The sequence below is a fragment of the Medicago sativa genome, chromosome 6 (genome assembly GCF_051527215.1).
Source record: "Medicago sativa cultivar Bolivia chromosome 6, Bolivia_mono, whole genome shotgun sequence".
Classification (NCBI taxonomy): Eukaryota; Viridiplantae; Streptophyta; class Magnoliopsida; order Fabales; family Fabaceae; genus Medicago; species Medicago sativa.
In genome coordinates, this window is record NC_140754.1 from 30,201,678 (window position 1) to 30,209,711 (window position 8,034).

At 33.5% G+C, this 8,034-nt stretch overlaps 1 non-coding gene across 1 annotated transcript; it reads right to left on the reverse strand.

Moving 5' to 3' along the window:
- Positions 1-6,597: 6,597 nt before the first annotated feature.
- On the reverse strand, positions 6,598-6,704 carry LOC146914436 (small nucleolar RNA R71). Its single transcript, XR_015017121.1, has one exon. It is a non-coding gene; the product is annotated as a small nucleolar RNA R71 (small nucleolar RNA).
- Between the last annotated feature and the right edge of the window lie 1,330 nt (positions 6,705-8,034).

Consider the following 8,034-nt stretch of genomic DNA (forward strand, 5'->3'; position numbering starts at 1 on the left):
GCTTAATTTTAGCCCTGTAATTTGTTTTGGAAACAAATTGATTTCCTAAATAAAGCAGATTTAATTATAATAATTATTGAGTGTCAATATTACTATAATTAAGTAAATAAAAAAAATTCTACCTTTTGGATTGTTTTTCAAAAGTTGTTTGAAAGGTAATAAACGATCCTAAATTGATAGTTAATTTAAAAGATCATGATTTGAAATAGTTTCAATGTCATATATGATCTTTTGAAATTATTTAATCGATTTGCATGACTTTAACTTGATTTGTTTATAATTTAAAAGAATCATGATTTGAAAGAGTTTCAATATCATATATGATCTTTTGGATTTGATCATAATATTTTCCGAAACGATTTGGGTGTTCATAAACGTGTCAAGTGTTGATGCGAAATACGCAATCTAGAATATTTTGGAACACAATCTAATATATTTTAGTACTTGATCTGAAATATATTTTGGTACATAATATAATATATTTTGGTACTCAATAAAATATATTTTGGTACATAATATGAGATATTTTTGTACTTAATATAATATATTTTTGTACTCAATATAATATATTTTGGTACTCAATTAAACCCCCAGCTAATCAGCGTAGTGTGATCATATGTCAAATTTTAATTTAATTTATTTAATTATAAGGTATAATTAATAATAATAAAAGTGTGTTTGTTATTATTATCATGTGAATGATTATGGCCCTAGTCCTTTTATTTTATTTCTTTTGGATATTAAAATACGGCCTGCGTGTCGTGCCTCTCTCTTATATCTCTATTGTACTTTCTCTTCTCATCCACTCCCTCGTATGTAAAACGAGTTTCTTTCATATGTAATGTAAATAGAATGCAAAGAAGTAATAGGGCTCATGACGTTAGGATAGTCCTGGAGGTCAAGCTTGGAGAAGCAAGGTCGTTTCTCGGATTAGTTTAGATTCTCTTATTGGCTTAAGAGAGTCATAGCGTTAGGATGGCCATAATCATGTCACTTTTATTATTGTATAATCGTTATGCATGTTATGATTGGAGTGCGAATATATATGATATATAAGCCGTGGTGAGGTGAGATCAAACTTAATAAAAATCCTTCAATTCAAAATATTAAGTTTAATGCTTTCCAAAAGTTTAACACCCTTCAAGACTAATATCGAAATGTGTAGGTTTCGCCTCCGCGAGGTGCACTTTCTATACTAGTAAGTTGCGGTGCGGTAATCCAATTTACCCAAGTGTTATTCTTTTGGGTTTAACTTAACTAAATTAATTTTAATAAGATTAAAATAAATTTAGAAGCAATGTTTGGGAACATCTATATGATAGATTAGAGTAAGGAGTTATTCACTCAAATGATTTGAAAGTTGTATGAGATACAATTGGAAGGAGTTCCTACCTAAATAACTGAGTTTTGAGTACAGCCCCCGTTGACTTAAAGCAAGGTGAAATATGGATTTCAACCCACTAGAAAATCTTCCAACGGGATTTTCCGAATCAAGTGTTTTGAAGGTCATTTGATTTGAGTAAAATAGTGGGAGCGTATTTAATTAAAGACCTATTTAAATATGTTTTAAATCATGATACATTTATTTTATTTATTTTCTGTATTTAGAATTTCTTTAGCATATAAATTTTATTATACTGTTAAAAGTTCTTATGAAGAACAAAATTTTCAGAAAAAAGTTTCTGAATTGGTACAAAATTTAAGAATTGTTCTTAAGAATGAGAAAAAACTGTATATTCTCGAGCAGTTATTTCCTAGCAACTTTCTATGTCTATATTTGAAAAACAACGCTTATCAGAAGCATTGGGTCAAATGAGTAGATATAGGATATCTCATAGTGGTAACGACGATGGAGAATGATATGATCATTCAACCTCAATGTTATAAGATGAATAGTTTAAGCCTATCAAGTAGATGTACATGGATAAGAATAAAATTCAAATTCTGTTTTTCTACTTTTGAAAGGTTAAACACGGTTGCAAAAAGGGGAAGCAATTATTTCAAAAGTTGAAAAACAAAAATTGCTCGTAGTTTTGAAAGGGTCAAAATATAAGAAAGAAGTAAGACTTCTTATTTACCCATATAGTTATAGAAAGTTAAATTTCTACTTCTTCATCATAAGTATATGATACTTGATGATTAATCTCATATTTGTTGAAATATAGAGAGTTTTAAAGAAGCAGAACATTAACTATAAGTGAAGTTCACCTACGTCTGGAATGGAACAAATTGTTTCATTGACTATAAGAGCTTATGATTGGACTTAAACTTAACTTGATATGGAACCAAATAATTGTTATTAAATTCCATATAAAATAGAAACATTAAATCATAAATCTTGTATTGACAAGAGAAGGATTATGTAGTTGAATGATAGACAAATATTGTCCTATTGTCCTAATAATGTTTTCTATACAATGTGCTGATCAAGTAATGGATTTGAGTTCCATGATCTTGATAAGCTAGTCTATAACATATGAGAAAAGGATCAAATGAGATTTGAACCTTTTGTATATCATTGGCATCACTGTTTAGTACAAACAAGTGTGATTCACATTTCCAAAATCCATGGATATGGACTATTGGACTCATTTGGTTTTATATCATTTGAAGGATGTGAGTTCCACCTTTCAAAATAGATTAATATACCGGTAAAGGTGAAAAGGACACATAATCTATTTGAGTTGATATACATATGAGATGTATATGGAACACTAAACATATTTGCTGGATATTTTATTTCTCTTACTTCATCTAACATTACTAATTAATAGTATATGAGAAAAGTGTATTTGACACAATTCAAGAAATCTTTGAAATTGTTCAAAGAGTTTAACAATGAAGTAAAAGAAATAGGTTTGAAAAGTATAACCATATGAGTAAGTCGTGATGGTAAATGCTTGATTAATGAGTATAATTATTATTTATATCGCTTCATGTTTGACATGAATCGATCTAAAATAGTTTGGTTATAACTCATTGACTCTTGATGTTAAATTACAGTTATTCTTCACCCACTACAAGTTCCAATAGAGTAATCATAAAGACACCATATTAGATATGGAGGTAAGAGTACCTAATTTTTGACTTTATGATAATTTGAGGTTATATGGTTTATTAGATAAACTAAACTACAAATTAAATGAATGTACATTTGTGGAGGTACCCTAAGGAAACTAAGGGATACTGATAATACATCACCTTTCATGACAATAGTCGTTTGTCTCTAGATCTGGAGTATTCCTATTAAAGGAGTATGTCTCTGCAGGAGCCAGTGGGAGTGTTGTAGAACTTGAATTAAGTCAAGTACCACAAAATACATGTATCTTTAAGAATGGAACATGAACTAATTCAACAAAGGGTTGTTGTTAAATCACCAGTTCGAGTAGCACAAGATCTAGATGAGTTTGATATGTCATATCACTACAATGAGTAACATGATTTTGTCATGACTCAACAAGGTGTTATGATTTTCATGGTAGATGAGCCCCAAACTTACTAGAAGGTCGTAAATGGCCTGAACTTTGAGAAATGGCTAAATGCCATGGGATCTTATAAAGAATCCATGTACACAAACCATATATGGATATTGGTTAAATCATCCAAATGAGTATGACTCATGAGATGAATGTGAGTTTTCTTGTAGAAAGCTGACATGGATGGTATTATGAATACATTTAAGATGTGATTGATTGTAGAAGGTTTCATGCAACTCGTGATGCAAATCATGATGAAACTATTACATCATCATAATGCTTAAATCTAACGATCCCACTTGTCATTATTGTATAATGCAAATTCTAGGAGATGGACAACAATGTTGCATTCTTTAATTAGAATGACCTTGTATATGTATTTGACATATATGTAGGGTTTCGTTAATCCAAAGGATGCTAGAAAGGTATATATATTACAAAATTCATGTATGAATTGGAGCAAGCTTCTTGAAGTTGAATTATTTATTTTATTAGTGAAGTTTTATGAAAAACTTTGATTAATAAAAATCTTGTGCACACAAGGAGAATAGTGGGAGCATTGATATTAGTTTGGTGGAGTATGTGGATGACATACTAGTCACCAAAACAATTTATCTACACATGTGAGACATGGTTAGAAAATTATTTTCAATATGTACCAAAATTGATTGTAGTGTTCGACACTAGAATACTTTCAAGAATATCCATGGATGTCTTAAAGGACTAAGGATTGTTTCTTGAACACGGATTAAAGGAACATTGTAAAGAAGTTACAATGATGCTGACTTTAATATCGGTGTACAGTATATCCAAATCGCAATTTGGAATAAATGCTATGCTTGGATATCAACTATGAAATTTGTAAAAGTACAAGCTTCAAATAGTTGTTGTTTCTATTACAGATGTCAAATATATATGATTTGGATTGTTTAGCTCATAACTGAGCGAAACCATGTGTCTCTTGCGTTGCGGATTCCATTGATCCCGTATGAGGTGAAATTGGTTTAATCATGCGAGCAATGAATACTTGATCTCACCAATAATCCAAATGTATACTTTGACACTTCAATTTCTTTTCGATGGAAGATCAAAAGTGGAAATTGAAAGAAGTGTAACCTACCAACATAGGAAAGAGTTCCTTATCTACTAGAATAGTATCATGCCCAGGGTGTGCTTGATGCTAATACTTGATCAATATATATTGAGTTAATATTTGATTGGCTTTTAGTGCTAGTGGGAGATTGTTGGAGTAAGCCCTAATATCCAATCAATATTGATTGGGTTTGGCTTTGTATCATGATATTGATATAAATATATATTGTGAATATATATAATAATAAGGCATTTCTTTATTGATTTTGTTATGTTTCAAAATAATAAAGTCCCTAGAATAGATAGTTCATGTAATGGAATATTAAGTGTGACTTAATCATGAGATTACATTACGTAAAGAACGCTATTCTTAAACATATCCATAGTCAAGCTTTAATATGAATTGGGATAATAATAAAGCATAAAGACTATTATGTATGTAGACTGATGACCGCATCTCATGGGTCATTGATATTGAGATATCAAGTCTTCACATAGATATAAATATTAGGAGTAATATTTATATTGGATTGACCCACCGTGAGAATACTACATAGTAAGTTATGCAATTGTCATAAGATATACTCACAATGATAATAGTGTATATCGCTCTTAGACCTGAAACCACTATGATCCCTAGATGTGGACTCAAGTGCTTTGTTGCCATTCTAACGTTGTCTGTAAAAGGATAACCATAACGTTGGTTGATGGGTACTTGATGAAGCATGCTGAGGGACATGAGTGTCCTAGATGAGATTTGTCCCTCCTCATAAACAGGAGATATATCTTTAGGCCTCTTGATGAAATATGACTGTAAAATTGCATGGCCATGCCGAACTAAGTCAATATACGATATTGGACTTATTTGTTATTCAGTATATTTCGGAATCAAGGAATATAAATATTGATCTATACAAGGGTGAAAATATCTATGCCTTGGGATCAATAAAGATATCGAGACAAAGGAGTAAGTGTACACATGAGTATTATCATGGAAAGGTTTCATCAGATCACTTGACATTCTTGTCACTTGGGTAGCAATGATGTGTTGCTAGATACCGCTCATTGTTTATAATATTAAATATTAGATTTATTATTATTGCCAACGTGACTAGAACCTATAGGGTCACACACAAAGAACAGTCAAAAGAGAAATATATAAGTATGACTTATATAAGGGGTGCGTTTAGTAAATAACGCTAATTAGTTAGCAAAATTACTAAACTCGTTGTTGGGCTTACTGAAGCCCAATAGTGACTTATGACTTGCAGAACACACTAGAAGTTCTATAAATAGAACTCTGGTGCTGAAGTTTTTGGTTACATGTTTTGAAGCAACCCCTTTCTTCTCTGCACTTCCAATTCATTGGCTAGCACCGAGTTTTGGAGGAGCACTGTTCGTGTGGACTTGCTAGAGGCTTTGCTGCTTGCTGCTTGCTTGGCTGTGATCGAGATTCCAGTTTCCAGTTCAAGCTTTCAGATTCCACAGTTCAAGGTAACAATCGAATCACTGATTCATGTTGGAATTTCGTAATGATCCAAGGAATGAAAATCGAAAATTTTCCGCTGCTTCTACTCCATTCTTCTATTCGATTTTCCTTCAATTCATACCCGAGATCGAAAGGTTCTTACATAGAAGAAGGAGAGCAGCACAAAATAACACCGCCATGGCCAATCGTACTCTCAAAGAGTATGCAACGCCGTCTACGGCTGAGCCACAAGCTGTTATTGTGTACCCAACGGTTGAGGATGACAATTTTGAAATTAAGCTTGCCCTACTTAACTTGGTGCAGCAAAACCAATTCTCGGGATCCCCCACTGAGGATCCCAATCTTCACATCTCTGTTTTCCTATGAATTAGTGGAACCATGAAGGAGAAACAAGAAGCCGTAAGACTTCATCTCTTTCCCTTTTCCTTAAGGGATAGAGCTAGCGCTTGGTTCCATTCCCTCGAAGTCGGTTCCATTACTTCATGGGATCAGATGAGGCAAGCATTCCTTGCCCGTTTCTTTCCACCATCTAAAACCGCTAAACTTAGAGACCAAATCACGCGGTTCAACCAAAAATATGGGGAATCTCTCTACCATGCGTGGGAGCATTTCAAAGAAATGCTAAGACTTTGTCCCCACCATGGCCTAGAGAAGTGGCTTATAGTCCACACTTTTTATAATGGCTTGTCTTATACCACTAAGATGTCTGTTGATGCAGCTGCAGGTGGAGCACTTATGAATAAGAACTACACGGAGGCGTATGCCTTGATTGAAGACATGGCTCAGAATCATTACAAATGGACCGACGAGAGAGCCACCACTAGTTCTTCATCCTCCAAAAAGGAGGCAGGTATGTACGAAGTCTCTAACTATGACCACCTCGCTTCTAAAATTGATACACTAACCGAAAAACTTGAAAAACTCAATGTTAGTGCTATCAATTTTGCTTCTACTCCTTCTACTGAAATATGTGGTATAACCGGTCATGCTGGTGTTGATTGCCAACTAGGTAGTGCTATTAATGGTGTTGAGCAAATGAATTATGCTCAATACAACCAAGGGATGAGACAAAATCAAAATTTTTATAAAAACCAAAATCCCTATGGACAAGTAGCACCACCCGGTTATGCAAACAACCAAAGATTCACTCAGAAATCCAATTTGGAAATTTTGTTGGAAGACTCTAATGCCAACCAAACCAAACAACTTCAAGAACTTAAAAACCAAACTGGATTTCTGAATGATTCTCTTTCCAAGCTCAATACCAAGGTTGATTCTATTGCTACTCACTTTAAAATGCTTGAAACTCAAATCGCTCAAATAGCCCAACAAGTGGCTACCTCTTCCCGAACACCGGGAATCTTCCCTGGTCAAACCGAAGCCAATCCCAAAGCCCAAGTTAATGTCATATCTTTTGGGGGTAGTAAGTTAGGCGAAACTTTCGCTAAGGTTAAAAACATTGGGAAAGAAAATGTCAAGCCCTTAGGTGATAAAGTTGTGATAGAAGAAGCAAAACCACTTGAAGAAAACAAAACTCCATCCCCCTTAAATCCTGAAAAGCTTAAACTAGAGGGTAAGTTTGAAAAATTTGTTAACATACTTAGGAAGATTTGCATTAAACTTCCCTTTGCTGAAGCTTTGTCTAGGATGCCTCTATATGCCAAGTTTTTAAGGGAAATTTTTTTCAAAGAAAAGGGCTATAGAGCATAATGAGACAATAGCCTTGGCTAAGGAAACTAGTGCAATCATCCAAGAAGCACCCCCTAAGCTTAGAGATCCAGGTAGCTTTGCCATACCGTGTGAAATTGGGAATGAAACCATAAACAAAGCCTTATGTGACTTAGGAGCTAGTGTTAGTTTGCTGCCTTTGTCTCTTCTTAAAAGGATAGGGATAGGAGAGTTGAAACCTACCGAAATGGAATTAAAGTTAGCTGACCGTTCTACCATGAAACTTGTAGGATTTGTCGAGGACATACC